Below are 17338 nucleotides of genomic sequence, written 5' to 3'. Positions count from 1 at the left end.
ACGGGGTGTTCCACCAGCTCAGCATAGATAATGCTTTAGTCGCCATTACAGCTGACTACCCCGGTTTAACTCCGGCTTCCCATGTGAGTACGACCGAAGTCACGACACCGTTACTTTTTTAACGCTCATTTCTGACCACCATGCGTCAATGGTGCTTCGCAGGAGGTGCCTTTACGGCGGGAAGCCGAGCCCACGGTGACTGACCAAACGAGGTCAGCGCGGCCTAGTAGGCGGAAGATGAGTGCGGCGCGAATCGAAACGTCGCCGCAAAGGTATAGTGCACCATTGATTTCCAAGGGAAAGACTCCTGGGAAGCATATTAATGCTCCTAATTCTTCCAGGCGAAAGAGCGCTCGCCGGACTGAATCCGGAGAGGGTGCCGACCAAGCCTTCGTCAGCCAGGATCCAACGCTTGGTCCGGAGGGGGAGGCGAGCGCAAGGCGCGAGCCGGATGCTCCTCCAACGGAGGATGCCGACAGGTTTTCCACCACCAGGTCTGAGGTGGAGAGCGCCATGAATCACAGGCGCCGTCGGACAGTCCTTCACGACACGTGTTTCTCCTCAGAGGCGTTGAATGCCTTTAATGCGGGAGACGCGCACCTTCGTGCTGCTCAAGATGGTTTAACCAGAGCCACGGAGCAGTATGTAAAGGACATACGGGTAAGGAATTTTAATAGTTATATATGCCAGTAGCCCCCGAGACTTAAAATAGTTAAACTAACTAATTTAAGGATCATTTGTTATGTAGGATCTTACGGAGAAGAATACCCACCTGTCCCAGGAGCTCCAAGAATGCAAGGCCCAACTTGAGGCTGCACAGGCCGCTGCCGGGGGAGCCACGGAGACCCCCTCTGGTAATTCATATAAAGATAATTAATTTGCGGTGTGTTTGTATAGTCTGACAATAATATTGCAGAGAGCGCCGGACTAGATCCGGACAAGCAACAACTGCTGCGCCAGGTGAAAGCCGGCGAGAGGGTGCTTATGAGGGTGCAGCATGAGAGGAATAAACTCCAAGATGCCAACACCCAGCTAGGCGAAGAACTAAAAGACGTTCGAGTCCAGCTGTCTAACTCCGTAAAGGAGAATCGGCGGCTTCGTCGCGGCATTTATAGTAAGTGCTTGAGCAAACTCATTTGAAAAGAAGAGTTCAGCGAGGAAGTCGATTGACAGAAATGTGTCTGTAGGTGTGCTCACGGGTCGTTCGGCAGAGGAGACGCCTGGTTCCACGGGGGACCCTCTTCCCGAGCTGGTGCAACTGCACGAACGCGTTCGGCAGGCGATGAGTGGCGTCGTTCGGGCCTTATGGCCTTCTGTCTCCCTACCCGAAGGTCTTGGAGGGCTTGCTGAGAAGCTTCAGGGAGTACAACGACGTCTCCGTTTGTGGAAGATATCGGCCTGCCGTCAAGGCGCCCGGGAGGCCTGGGCCATGGTGAAGACGCGGTACCTGAAGGTTGACCCAAACCACATGGCCGAGGTTGGACCTGTGGGGCCAGATGGGAAGGAGATCCCTGTGAGCCTGATGTACGGCCAAGTAGAGTTGGCTGCGAAATTTTCCCAGCAGGACTGTAAATTAGACAGCCTGTTACATGGGATTGAAGAGGAATACAATCAGTCAGTTTGACGATGTAATTTTAAAATGACATGTAAAATGCCGTCTAGCCGGATTGTAGATCGTTTGTCTCTGCGGACCTTTTCGCTTCAACCTCGGGACCCAACAGTCCGGAGTGTGTCCGAATACCCATGCGGTTATAAAAAAACTGGGGCATGCATGCAGACAAGGCGTAGGGGTCATAAATGCTTTATGCGACAAGTGCCCAACTAGCTATGTTATATTACATGGGTAGTAAGAAACATCCTCCAGGGAGAATAGTTCCGTTAGGGGGCGGCATGCCCTAAAGTGCATGACCGGACTGCGAAAAAAGCAGAAAAAGCATCTGGGGCAAGTAAGTGATAAATCATCTTTCAGGTCACCGACCGAATATTCCCTTAAGAACGCTAGCCTTCGGCTTCACCCAGTCTAAGGTACACATCCGGCTGACCCAGCAGTAACAATCGCAGAGGTGCTCCCTTTACCTCCTAGCCGAACAATCGAGAACGTAGGGATAAGCACAGGAGCCAGTCAACCCGGCTTGGCCAAAACTTAAGTCATATCGATGCATACAATGGTGATCAAAAGGTACATGCGGAAGTGTGACACATGTGTTGGGCATGAAACCCATATAAATAAGCTTCTGTTAAAGAAGCCCCCAGGTATAACGAGTGCGAGTAGCACATCGAGTGAGTGCGAACAAAACGCAGATTAGCCCTCAAGAGGGTTGTAATGAAAAAAGGGGAGGAGAAAGGACGGAAAACAAAGACAGCGAAAAAGTATGAAAGGTGGACGGAGGAAGGAGACGAACCCTGAGTCCGGCGCTAGGCGTAAAATCTTCGAAGAGGGCTGCGTTCCATGGGTTTGGCTCGAGTCAGTTGTCAGATGCTTTGCGTAGACGGTATGGACTGCCGGTAAGGACTTGGTCGATGATGAAGGGACCTTCCCATTTGGGCTTAAGTTTGTCCTTTTTCTTGTCCGGCAGGCGTAGAACTAGCTCGCCAACATTGTAAGTTTTGGCCCGTACTTCTCTGCTTTGCTATCTTCGAGCCTGCTGTTGATAGAATGCGGAATGGGATTTTGCCATGTCGCGCTCCTCCTCTAAAGCGTCCAAACTGTCCTGCCGATCTAACTCGGCTTCTCTTTCCTCGTACATGCGCACGCGAGGTGAGTCATGAATTATATCGCATGTCAAAACTGCCTCAGTGCCGTATACCATAAAAAATGGTGTGAATCCGGTTGTGCGGTTTGGCGTGGTCCGCAGCCCCCAGAGTACAGAGTCGAGCTCCTCTACCCAGTGCATGTTAGATTCCGTGAGGGACCGCACTAATCTGGGTTTGATGCCGCTCATGATTAGACCATTTGCTCGTTCCACTTGACCGTTAGTTTGATGGTGGTAGACTGAAGCGTAGTCGAGTTTGATTCCCATGTTCTTGCACCAGAGTTTAACCTCGTCGACCATGAAATTCATGCCATTATCAGTGATGATGCTGTGGGGGACGCTAAAACAGTGTACTACCTCGGATAAGAAGTCTATCACAGGTCCGAATTCTATCGTTTTAACCGGCTTGGCCTCTATCCATTTGGTGAATTTGTCCACCATGACCAATAAGTATTTGTGCTTGTGGGTTCCCCCTTTAAGGGGTCCAACCATGTCAAGCCCCCAGACCGTGAACGGCCAGGTGATGGGTATAGTTTTGAGGGCAGTGGGTGGCATGTGGCTCTAATTAGCAAAGAGCTAGCAACCAACGCATCGTTGGACTAAGTCCTGAGCATCTGCTCGGGCTGTCGGCCAATAAAATCCTGTGCGGAAGGCCTTGCCTACAAGGGCCCGGGCTGCAGCGTGGTGCCCGCCGAGTCCGGCGTGAATTTCAGCCAGAAGATTTTGCCCTTCCTCTTCGGAGATACACCTTTGAAGGACTCCGGTTGTGCTTTTCTTATAAAGTTCTCCCTCATGGACCTTGTAGGCTTTAGATCGCAGACTATGCAGCGGGCCTCATTTTAGTCTTCAGCGAGTTCCTGCCTGATTAAGTAGGCTAGGAATGGTTCCATCCATGGGGCAATTACTGCCATTATTTCGTGGGCTGAAGGTGTTATTTCATTGGCTGAGCCACCGACTGTGTCAGAATCGTCTGAGTTAGGTGATGCAGCTGGTTCCGGATTGTTATTTCCGGACTCCTCTTCCCATAATACGGATGGCTTGAAGAGCTATTCTAGGAAGATGTTCGGAGGGACGGCGTCGCATTTTGCGCCGATGCATGCCAACACGTCTGCTGCCTGGTTATTATCCCGGGCTACATGGTGGAATTCGAGTCCCTCGAACCGAGCTAACATTTTTAGGACGGCGTTGCGGTAGGCTGCCATTTTCGGATCTTTGGTGTCAAAGTCTCCATTTACTTGGGATATTGCGAGATTTGAATCCCCGCGCACCTCTAGGCGTTGAATGCCCATGAAGATTGCCATCCGGAGGCCATGTAGAAGGGCCTCGTATTCGGCTGCGTTGTTGGAGTCCATGTACATTATTTGAAGTACGTATTGGACTGTGTCTCCAGTTGGGGACGTCAACACGACGCCAGCCCCCAAGCCAGCCAACATTTTGGAGCCATCGAAATGCATTATCCAATTGGAGTACGCGTCGTACTCTTTAGGGAGTTCGGCTTTGGTCCATTTGGCGACGAAGTCAGCCAGAACTTGCGACTTTATAGCTTGCCGTGGTTTGTAGGTTATGTCAAATGGTAAGAGCTCAATGGCCCATTTTGCAATCCTGCCAGTCGCGTCGCGATTCTTTATGATGTCGTTGAGAGGTACTTCGGAGGCCACCATTATGGAACACTCTTGAAAGTAGTGTCGCAGCTTCCGGGATGCCATGAACACCGCATACACTATCTTTTGATAATGTGGGTACCGGGACTTGCATGGAGTTAAGACAGTGGATATGTAGTACATTGGTTTTTGAAGAGGGAATCTGTGTCCTTCTGTTTCTCGTTCGACGACGAGTACCACGCTGACAACTTGATGTGTTGCTGCGATATATAATAACATAGGTTCGCCCAGATTGGGGGCGGCCAGGACCGGGTTTGTTGACAGTATGGCCTTAATCTCTTCGAGTCCGGCCGTGGCGGCATCCGTCCATTCGAAGTGTTCGGTGCGTCGGAGGAGGCGATAGAGGGGCAGTGCCTTTTCTCCCAAACGGGAGATGAAGCGGCTTAGGGCCGCCACGCATCCAGTTAGTTTTTGTATTTGCTTGAGGTCTTTTGGGATATCCAATTGTGACAGAGCTCGGATCTTGGCTAGGTTTGCTTCAATTCCTCTACCGGATACAATGAAGCCCAAGAGCTTTCCGGCTGGCACGCCGAAAACACATTTTTCCGGGTTGAGCTTAATGTCGTATGCTCGGAGGTTGTCGAATGTCACCCTCAAGTCATCTACTAGAGTTTCGATGTGTTTGGTCTTGACGACCACGTCATCTATGTATGCCTCTACCGTTTTGCCTATCTGGGTGGACAGACATGTCTGAATCATGCGCTGATATGTTGCGCCGGCGTTTTTGAGTCTGAAGGGCATTGTGTTGAAGCAGAATGGCCCGTATGGAGTAATGAATCCTGTTGCGGCCTGGTCTTTTTCCGCCATCTTAATTTGATGGTATCCGGAGTATGCGTCGAGGAAGCACAATGAATCGTGCCCTGCGGTGGCATCGATGATTTGGTCGATGCGGGGAAGAGGGAAAGGGTCCTTTGGACAGGCCTTGTTAAGGTCTTTGAAATCGACACAAAGGCGCCAGGATTTTTCCATTTTTGGTACCATTACCAGGTTGGCTAGCCAGTCCGGATGCTTTATATCTCTAATGAATCCGGCTTCTAGGAGTTTGGCTAGCTCCTCTCCCATTGCCTGCCTTTTGGGTTCGGAAAATCGTCGAAGAGCCTGTTTGACTGGCTTGAATCCTTTTAGGATATTTAGGTTGTGCTCTGCCAGCCTTCGTGGGATTCCTGGCATATCTGAAGGGTGCCAGGCGAATATGTCCCAATTTTCCCGAAGGAATTCTCGTAGTGCGGCATCTACCTCAGGGTTTAATTGTGTCCCAATAGAGGCCGTCTTTGTGGGGTCTGTTGGGTGGACCTGGAATTTGACTATTTCGTCTGCTGGTTTAAAAGAGGTGGATTTAGATCTCTTATCGAGTATCACATCGTCCCTATTCACCGTGGAGCGTAGCGCAGTGAGTTCCTCTGCCGCTAGGGCTTCGGATAGGGCCTCTAGGGCTAGTGCGGCTGTCTTATTTTCAGCGCGGAGTGCTACATCTGGATCACTGACCAGAGTGATGATTCCATTGGGGCCGGGCATTTTAAGCTTCATGTACCCGTAATGGGGTATAGCTTGGAAGATTGTGAATGCCTCTCTCCCTAACAAGGCGTGATATCCGCTGCCAAATGGGGCCACTTGGAACGTGACCTCTTCGGACCTATAATTGTCCCGTGAGCCAAACACTACGTCGAGTGTGATTTTTCCTGTGCAGCGTACTTCGCGACTAGGGATTATTCCTTTGAAGGTTGTGCTACTTCGCTCAATGCGGCTCCAGTCAATTTCCATTTTTTGGAGGGTTTCCTCGTAGATGAGGTTTAATCCGCTACCGCCATTGATGAGTACCTTGGCGAGACGAAAGCCGTCCACAATCGGACTGAGGACCAGTGCGGCTGGTGCTCGAGCTGTTCGGAATTTAGGTTCATTGCTGGCATTGAAGGTGATAGCCATGTCGCTCCATGGATTTGTTGTTGCTACTTGGTAGACTTCGGCGAGGCTGCGGATTGTTCGTTTCTGCATGTTATTTGATGCGAAAGTCTCGAAGACTATTAATACCATACTGGTACTATTGGGCTGGTTGCCTGGTGCTAGAAAGCCTTTGCCACTTTTGGCCACCTGTCGTAGTATCCAACATGCTCAAAGGCTATGTGTTGGAGTGGCGTCTTCCATACTGTGGATTTTACAGGGTCCGTTAAGCCAGCCCTCCAGTACGGTTCCGTGCCCTTTAGGGGGTTTTTGCTTTTTGGTTTTTAACCCAGGTGCTTGAGTATGGCGCACCCTTTTATTTCGGACTAGGGTTGTATTCAGGGCCGGATTGTCCCAAAACCTAGTTTCGGTTTTCCTGGCACTCTCCATCGCACAGTATTTTTGTACGATGGTCGCTAGGTCGACGAAGCGTGTAACTTCGTGACGACTTATGGCGTTCATGATTCCCTTGTCCGTGCAATTGTTGCAGAAAATTGAAATCGCGCTTTCTTCACGGCAGTCCTTTATCCTGTCCATAACCACGAGGAATCTGGCCCAGTAATGATGTACTGTTTCATCGGGATCTTGCCGTACTTGAGATAGATCACTTGTGTTTGGGTGGGCGGGCGGCATTAAATTCGGAACCCCGCCCGATCTGAGGCTCAAAGGCCAAGAAACTTCCGGATCTGGAAGCTTGGATTGTTGGATGTTTACCAACAAATCTGGTCCGATGTCTGACTTTAGGTTCAGTACTTGATTGACGTCCGTCCCTCCGCGGGAATCCGACATGGAGGGGTCGGGAATCCGGACATAACAGGTTTTTAGCGTAGAAGAAGAGTCGCCGCATTGTTCCTCTACCACAACAACATGGTGGGTAGCCTGGGGAGAGTTAATCTCTCTCAGATCGGTTTTAAGCCCAATCTGATCGTGGTCTGTAGCGACTCCCAGGGCGGCGATGCGATCCAAGAGCTCGTTTACGGATGAGAGCTCCATCAGATCTGTCTGCTCGGTGAATTCCGAGCTGACGTGAAGATTGCTTTTAATGACCTGAGAGGTCATCGTCGGAGCGACGGCCGAACAGGCGGTCATAAGAAAACCACCTAGCCGGATAGTTTGGCCGGCGGCCAAAGCTCCCTTGACGATGCCGCCGTCTTTAAAGACGGGAAAAGGCATCCTTCCTGATCGCGACAACACAGAGGAACTCTCAATGAAAGCACCAATGTCGGTGTCAAAACCGGCGGATCTCGGGTAGGGGGTCCCGAACTGTGCGTCTAGGCGGATGGTAACAGGAGATGAGGGACAAGATGTTTTTACCTAGGTTCGGGCCCTCTTGATGGAGGTAAAACCCTACGTCCTGCTTGATTAATATTGATGATGTGGGTTACAAGAGTAGATCTACCACGAGATCGAGGAGGCTAAACCCTAGAAGCTAGCCTATGGTATGCTTGTTGTTTGTCCTACGGACTAAAGCTATCCGCTTTATATAGACACCGGAGAGCGCTAGGGTTACACAGAGTCGGTTACAATGGTAGGATATCTACATATCCGTATCGCCAAGCTTGCCTTCCACGCCAAGGAAAGTCCCATCCGGACACGGGACGAAGTCTTCAATCTTGTATCTTCATAGTCTTGGAGTCCGGCCGATCATGATAGTCCGGCTGTCCGGACACCCCCTAGTCCGGGACTCCCTCAATCGCGTTTTACGCTACGGAGCCGCCGCCAAGCCCTAATCTCTCTCGGGAGGGCTGATCTGGAGTCCGTTCGGGGCTCCGGAGAGGGGAATCCGTCGTCGTCATCATCATCAACCATCCTCCATCACCAATTTCATGATGCTCACCACTGTGCGTGAGTAATTCCATCGTAGGCTTGCTAGACTGTGATGGGTGGGATGTGATTTACCATGTAATCGAGTTAGTTTTGTTAGGGTTTGATCCCTAGTATCCATTATGTTCTAAGATTGATGTTGCTATGACTTCGCTATGCTTAATGCTTGTCACTAGGGCCCGAGTGCCATGATTTTAGATCTGAACCTATTACGTTTTCATGAATATATGTGAGTTCTTGATCCTATCTTGCAAGTCAATAGTCACCTACTATGTGTTATGATTCAGTAACCCCAAAGTGAAAATAATCGGGACCACTCCCGGTGATGACAGTAGTTTGAGGAGTTCATGTATTCACTAAGTGTTAATGCTTTGGTCCGGTACTCTATTAAAAGGAGGCCTTAATATCCCTTAGTTTCCAATAGGACCCCGCTGCCACGGGAGGGTAGGATAAAAGATGTCATGCAACTTCTTGTCCATAAGCACGTATGACTATATTCGAAATACATGCCTACATTACATTGATGAACTGGAGCTAGTTCTGTGTCACCCTATGTTATAACTATTGCATGAGGAATCGCATCCGGCATAGTTATCCATCACTGATCCAATGCCTACGAGCTTTTCACATATTGATTTTGCTTAGTTACTTTACCGTTGTCACTATTACAATTACTACAAAACTGCTACTGTTACTTTTTCCACCGTTACCGTTACTTCCATACTACATTGCTACTAAATACTTTGCTGTAGATATTAAGTCTTTCAGTTGTGGTTGAATTGACAACTCAACTGCTAATACTTGAGAATATTCTTTGGCTCCCCTTGTGTTGAATCAATAAATTTGGGTTGAATACTCTACCCTCGAAAACTGTTACGATCCCCTATACTTGTGGGTTATTAGTAATATACGCGAAGGTTTTGTTGCAACAACATCCCTCTTCTCATAAGGAAAACCCACCACAGAGTGACTCACATTGCCGCAATTGTAGCACGTCCTCACTCGTTGCTTGTTCTTTGACTCACTTGAGTTGTTCATGGAGAAGTTGAACCTTGAGTTTCTCTTGTTGCCCCAAAATTGCCTTGACGCAAGAGCCATGTGCTCGTCGTAAACATATTTGGTGTCTTAGGGGCAACTCTCTTCTTCCTCCTCCTCTTCTTCTTCCGGAATGTCCTTAGCCTTCAAGGCAAGGTTGGAAGAGGCTTTCTTTGACCGGACATGATCTAGAGCATTGTCGGCGGTCTTGTTCATGATGTTCATAGCAATGAACTCATCTAACACTTCACTCGAAGACAAGGTGTGGAAATCCGGCCTTTGATGAATCACGGAGGACATGGCCTTATTGAAAGGCATGATGGCCTTGAGAAACTTGCGTTTGATCATATTGGCATATGTATCCTTGCTCCCATGATCTTGAAGAGCAATGATACATCTCCAATGTATCTATAATTTTTTATTGTTCCATGCTATTATATTATCTGTTTTGGATGTTTAATGGGCTTTAATATGCTCTTTTATATTATTTTTGGGACTAAGCTATTAACCGAAGGCCTAGTGCCAGTTTCTGCTTTTTTGCCTATTTTAGAGTTTTGCAGAAAAGGAATATCAAACGGAGTCCAAACAGAATGAAACCTTCGCGATGATCTTTCTTGGATCGAAAGCAAACTAGCAGACTAGGAGATGAAGTCGGAGACGTAACGAGGAGGCCACGAGGTAGGAGGGCACATAGAGGGGGTAGGCGCGCCCCCCACCCTCGTGGGCCCCTCGTAGCTCCACCGACCTTGTTCTTTCGCCTATCTATACTCTTATACCCTAAAAACATCATGGGGAGCCACGAAACCACTTTTCCACTGCCGCAACCTTCTGTACCCGTGAGATCCCATCTTGGGGCCTTTTCCGGCGATTTGCCGGAGGGGGATTCGTTCACGGAGGGCTTCTATATCAACACCATTACCTCTCCAATGAAGCATGAGTAGTTCACCACAGACCTTCGGGTCCATAGTTATTAGCTAGATGGACTCTTCTCTCTCTTTGATTATCAATACCAAGTTCTCCTCAATGTTCTTGGAGATCTATTCGATGTAATACTATTTTGCGGTGTGTTTGCCGAGATCCAATGAATTGTGGATTTATGATTAAGATTATCTATGAATATTATTTGGTTCTTCTCTGAATTCTTATATGCATGATTTGATATTTTTGCAAGTCTCTTCGAATTATTGGTTTAGTTTGGCCTACTAGACTAATCTTTCTTGAGAAGTGCTTAGCTTTGGGTTCAATCTTGCGGTGTCTTTCCCCAGTGTTAGTAGGGGCAGCAAGGCACGTATTGTATTGTTGCCATCGAGGATAACAAGATGGGGTCTTCATCATATTGCTTGGGTTAATTCCTATACATCATGTCATCTTGCTTAATGTGTTACTCCATTCTTTATGAACTTAATACTCTAGATGCATGCTAGATAGCGGTCGATGTGTGGAGTAATAGTAGTAGATGCAGGCAGGAGTCGGACTACTTGACACAGACATGATGCCTATGTTTATGATCATTGCCTTAGATGTCATCATAATTATGCGCTTTTCTATCAATTGCTCGGCCATAATTTGTTCACCCATCATAATGCATGCTATCTCGAGAGAAGCCACTAGTGAAACCTATGGCCCCCGGGTCTCTTCTCCATATTATTGAATCTCGTTTAGATCTTGCTAGTTTCCAATATACTATTTTGAAATCTTTACTTTCCAATCTATAAACCAAAAATACCAAAAATATTTACTTTACCGTTTATCTATCTCTATCAGATCTCACTTTTGCGAGTGACTGAGAAGGGATTGACAACCCCTTTATTGTGTTGGTTGCAAGTTCTTGATTGTTTGTGCAGGTATTCGGTGACTTGTGCGTCGTCTCCTACTGGATTAATACCTTGGTTCTCAAAACTGACGGAAATACTTACGCTACTTTGCTGCATCACCCTTTCCTCTTCAAGGGGATACCAATGCAAGCTCAAGAGGTAGCAAGAAGGATTTCTGGCGCCGTTGCCGGGGAGATCTATGCCAAGTCAAGCCATACCAAGTACCCATCATAAACTCTTCTCCCTTGCATTACGTTATTCGCCATTCTCCACTCGTTTTCCTCTCCCCCACTTCTAAAAGGATTTTCGAAAACCTTTGCCTTTTCTTCACCCCTCTTCCATTCATCTCTTTCCGTTTGCTTCTTGTGTGCTTTTGTTTTGGTGTGCCTATTTTCTTTGATGGCTCTGCCAAAAAGCGTTGATCCTCACTTTAGGAGGTTGGAAGAAATTGAAAACAATGTTCGAAGCTTTATGTCTTTCCAATTTGAGCATGATAATTTCTTCAAATGAGCTTAGAGAACAAAAAAAGTTCTATGGAATACATGAATAAAGAGCTTGATGATATGTCTAAGGAATTTTATGGTTTGAAATCTCAGTTTGCTCATCTTGAAAAATTAGTAGGCCAAATTTCTGATAAATAAGCCACTTTAGTAAGATGGCCGCTAAACCGGAAGACCTACATGATAATAATGATGAAGATCTAAAAGTGATTGATGTGACTCCTATTAAATCTTTGTTTTCCAATATGAATCTTGATAAAGATGGGACTGGAGATGAGTCAACTTTAGTTAAAAGGCGTCCCAATGATTTGGAGTTTTTAGATCTATATGCAAAAATTGATAAAAGTGGGATTGAAGAGGTCAAACTTTAAGTAGCAATGAACCCACTATTTTGGATTTGAAGGAATTTAATTATGATAATTGTTCTTTAATAGATTGTATTTCCTTGTTGCAATCCGTGTTAAATTCTCCTAATGCTTATAATCAAAATAGAGCTTTTACTAAACATATCATTGATGCTTTGATGCAATCTTTTGAAGAAAAGCTTGAACTAGAATTTTCTATCCCTAGAAAAATTTATGATGAGTGGTAACCTACTATTAAGATTAAGATTAAAGATTATGAATGTTATGCTTTGTGTGATTTGGGTGCTAGTGTTTCCACGATTCCAAAAACTTTGTGTGATGTGCTAGGTTTCCATGAATTTGATGATTGCTCTTTAAATTTGCATCTTGCGGATTCCACCATTAAGAAACCTATGGGAAGGATGAATGATATTCTTATTGTTGCAAATAGGAATTATGTGCCCGTAGATTTCAATGTTATTAATATAGATTGCAATCTACATGTCCTATTATTCTTGGTAGACCTTCCTTAGAACGATTGGTGCAATTATTGATATGAAAGAAGGAAACATTAGATTCAAATTTCCATTAAGGAAGGGCATGGAACACTTTCCTAAGAAGAAAATTAAATTGCCTTATGAATCTATAATGAGAGCCACTTATGGATTGCATACTAAAGATGGCACTACCTAGATCTATTCTTGTTTTTATGCCTAGCTAGGGGCGTTAAACGATAGCGCTTGTTGGGAGGCAACCCAATTTTATTTTTGTTCTTTGATTTTTTTTTCTCCTGTTTAATAATAAATAATTCATATACCCTCTGGTTAGATGTGGTTTTATGTTTTAATTAGTGTTTGTGCCAAGTAGAACCTTTGGGAAGACTTGGGTGAAGTCTTTGCGATCTTGTTGTAAAAAACAGAAACTTTTGTGCTCACGAGAATATCTGTAATGTTTTATAGAAGAGTGATTTTAGGCTTATTCTTTTTGCATAAGATTAATAGACAAATTCCTCACGTCCATAAATTTATTTCGGAATTTTTTGATTTACAGAAGTATTGGAAAGTTACAGATTACTTCAGACTGTTTTGTTTTTGACAGATTCTGTTTTTCTTGTGTTTTTGCTTATTTTGATGAATCTATGAGTAGTATCGCGGGTTATGAACCACAGAGAAGTTGGAATACAGTAGGTTTAACATAAATATAAATAAAGAATGAGTTCATTATAGTACCTTGAAGTGGTGATTTATTTTCTTATACTAACAGGGCTCATGAGATTTCTGTTGAAGTTTTGTGTTATGAAGTTTTCAAGTTTTGGGTAAGGATTTGATGGACTTTGGAATAAGGAGTGGAAAGAGCCTAAGCTTAGAAATGACCAAGGCACCCCAAGGTAAAATTCAAGGACAACCAAAAGCCTAAGCTTGGGGGTGCTCCAGAAGGCATCCCCTCTTTCGTCTTTGTCTATCGGTAACTTTACTTGAGGCTATATTTTTATTCACCACATGATATGTGTTTTGCTCGGAGCGTCTTGTATGATTTGAGTCTTTCATTTTTAATCTACCAAAATCATCCTTGATGTACAAAACTTTTGAGAGAGACATGCATGAATTGTGATTTATTAGAATACTCTATGTGCTTCACTTATATCTTTTGAGCTAGACAATATTGCTCTAGTGCTTCACTTATATCTTTTTAGAGCACGGCGGTGGTTTTTTTTATAGAAATTGTTTAACTATCATGCTTCACTTATATTATTTTGAGAGTCTTTTAGAACAGCATGGTAATTTGATTAGGTTATAAAATTAGTCCTAATATGATGGGCATCCAAGATCGGTATAATAAAAACTTTCATATAAAGTGCGTTGAATACTATGAGAAGTTTGATTCTTTATGATTATTTTGAGATATGAAGATGGTGATATTAGAGACATACTAGTAGAGTAGTTGTGAATTTGAGAGATACTTGTGTTAAAGTTTGTGATTCCCGTAGCATGCACGTATGGTGAACCATTATGTGATGAAGTTGGAGCATGATTTATTTATTGATTGTCTTCCTTATGAGTGGCGGTCGGGGACGAGCGATGGTCTTTCCTACCAATCTATCCCCCTAGGAGCATGCGCGTAGTATTTCGTTTCAATAACTAATAGATTTTTGCAATAAGTATGTGAGTTCTTTATGACTAATGTTGAGTCCATGGATTATACACACTCTCACCCTTCCACCATTGCTAGCCTCTCTTGTGCCACGCAACTTTTGCCGGTACCATACACCCACCATATACCTTCCTCAAAACAGCCACCATACCTACCTATTATGGCATTTCCATAGCCATTCCGAGATATATATTGCCATGCAACTTTCCACCGTTCCGTTTATTATGACACGCTCCATCATTGTCATATTGCTTTGCATGATCATGTAGTTGACATCGTATTTGTGGCAAAGCCACCATTCATAATTTATCATACATGTCACTCTTGAATCATTGCACATCTCGGCACACCGCCGGAGGCATTCACACAGAGTCATATTTTTTTTAAGTATCGAGTTGTAATTCTTGAGTTGTAAGTAAATAAAAGTGTGATGATCTTGATTATTAGAGCATTGTCCCAGTGAGGAAAGGATGATGGAGACTATGATTCCCCCACAAGTCGGGATGAGACTCCGGACGAAAAATATAAAAAGAAAAAGAAAAAAAGAGGCCATAAAAAGAGAAAAGGCCCAAATAAAAAAATGAGAGAAAAAGAGAGAAGGGGCAATGCTACTATCCTTTTTCCACACTTGTGCTTCAAAGTAGCACCATGATCTTCATGATAGAGAGTCTCCTATGTTGGAACTTTCATATACTAGTGGGAATTTTTAATTATAGAACTTGTCTTGTATATTCCAATGATGGGCTTCATCAAAGTGCCCTAGGTATTTGTGAGCAAGCAAGTTGGATGCACACCCACTTAGTTTCTTTTTGAGCTTTCATACACTTATTGCTCTAGTGCATCCGTTGCATGGCAACCCCTACTCACTCACATTGATATATATTGATGGGCATCTCCATAGCCCGTTGATATGCCTAGTTGATGTGAGACTATCTTCTCCTTTTCGTCTTCTCCACAACCACCATATTCTATTCCACCATAGTGCTATATCCATGGCTCACGCTCATGTATTGTCTGAAGATTGAAAAAGTTTGAGAACATCAAAAGTATGAAACAATTGCTTGGCTTGTCATCGGGGTTGTGCATGATTAAATACTTTGTGTGATGAAGATAGAGCATAGCCAGACTATATGATTTTGTAGGGATAACTTTCTTTGGCCATGTTATTTTGAGAAGACATGATTGATTTGTTAGTGTGCTTGAAGTATTATTATTTTCATGTCAATATAAAACTTATGTTTTGAATCTTATGGATCTGAACAATCATGCCACAATAGAAGAAAATTACATTGATAAATATGTTAGGTAGCATTCCACATCAAAAATTCTGTTTTTATCATTTACCAACTCGAGGACGAGCAGGAATTGAGCTTGGGGATGCTTGATATGTCTCCAATGTATCTATATTTTTTTTATTGTTCCATGCTATTATATTATTTGTTTTGGATGTTTGATGGGCTTTAATATGCTCTTTTATATTATTTTTGGGACTAACCTATTAACCGAAGGCCCAGTGTCAGTTTCAGCTTTTTTACCTATTTTAGAGTTTTGCAGAAAAGGAATACCAAATGGAATGAAACTGATGATGTTTCTTGGACCGAAAGCAAACCAGAATACTTGGAGATGAAGTCGAAGATGTAAAGAAAAGGCACGAGGCAGGAGGGTGCGCCCCACCCTCATGGGCCCCTCGTAGCTCCACTGACCTAGTTCTTTCGCCTATATATACTCTTATACCCTAAAAACATCAGGGGGAGCCACGAAACCACTTTTCCACTGCTGCAACCTTCTATACCCACGAGATCCCACCTTGGGGCCTTTTCCAGCGATCTGCTGGGGGGGATTCGATCATTGAGGGCTTCTACATTAACACCATTACCTCTTTGATGAAGCATGAGTAGTTTACCACAGATCTTTGGGTCCATAGTTATTATCTAGATGGCTTCTTCTCTCTCTTTGATTCTCAATACCAAGTTCTCCTCGATGTTCTTGGAGATCTATTCGATGTAATACTCTTTTGCGGTGTGTTTGCCGAGATCCAATGAATTGTGGATTTATGATCAAGATTATCTATGAATATTATTTGGTTCTTCTCAGAATTCTTATATGCATGATTTAATATCTTCGAATTATCAGTTTAGTTTGGACTACTGAATTGATCTTTCTTGCCATGGGAGAAGTGCTTAGCTTTGGGTTCAATCTTGCGGTGTCCTTTCCCAGTGACAGTAGGGGCAGCAAGGCATGTATTGTATTGTTGCCATCGAGGATAACAAGATGGGGTTTTCATCATATTGCCTGGGTTAATTCCTCTACATCATGTCATCTTGCTTAATGTGTTACTACATTCTTTATGAACTTAATACTCTAGATGCATGCTGGATAGCGGTCGATGTGTGGAGTAATAGTAGTAGATGCAGGCAGGAGTCAGTCTACTTGACACGGACGTGATGCCTATGTTCATGATCATTGCCTTAGATGTCATCATAATTTTGCGCTTTTCTATCAATTGCTCGGCAGTAATTTGTTCACCCACCGTAATACATGCTATCTCGAGAGAAGCCACTAGTAAAACCTATGGGCCCCGGGTCTCTTTTCCATATTATTGAATCTCGTTTTCATCGTGTTAGTTTCCGATCTACTATTTTGCAATCTTTACTTTCCAATCTATAAACCAAAAATACCAAAAATATTTACTTTACCATTTATCTATCTCTATCAGATCTCACTTTTGCGAGTGATCGTGAAGGGATTGACAACCCCTTTATCGCGTTGGTTGCAAGTTCTTGATTGTTTGTGCAAGTATTCGGTGACTTGTGCATCATTCCTACTGGATTGATACCTTGGTTCTCAAAACTGAGGGAAATACTCATGCTACTTTGCTGCATTACCCTTTCCTCTTCAAGGTAAAACCAACGCAAGCTCAAGAGGTAGCAAGCAACCGCAAGAGTTGTCACCCTCCGATAGAGATCACGAGGATCCTCATCTTATAGCATCACAAATTTGTTGGCCTCATCGAGAACCACTTCAAAGTTGGACTGCTGGATGCTTGAGCTCCCCTTGTACAAAGATATGACATGTTCCCACCAATCCTTTGCACGAGTGAAGGAACGCAAGTGAGATAGATCTTCGGGAGGAACTATGGCTTGAAGGATGAACAAAGCGGAGTGATTGTATTGATTGTTCGCCTCTTCTCTTGGGGTGAAATTGTTTGGATGTTGCGGGTAGAAGCCTTGCTCGATGATTCTCCAAAGATTTTGTAGAGCTATGATTCGAATGAGACTTGATGCGAAAAACCCAATTAGCAAAATCACCCTTAACAAC

The sequence above is a fragment of the Triticum aestivum genome, chromosome 3B (assembly GCF_018294505.1).
Source record: "Triticum aestivum cultivar Chinese Spring chromosome 3B, IWGSC CS RefSeq v2.1, whole genome shotgun sequence".
Taxonomy (NCBI): Eukaryota; Viridiplantae; Streptophyta; class Magnoliopsida; order Poales; family Poaceae; genus Triticum; species Triticum aestivum.
The sequence above is the reverse complement of the archived record's forward strand: the minus strand, read 5'-3'. Positions refer to the sequence as shown.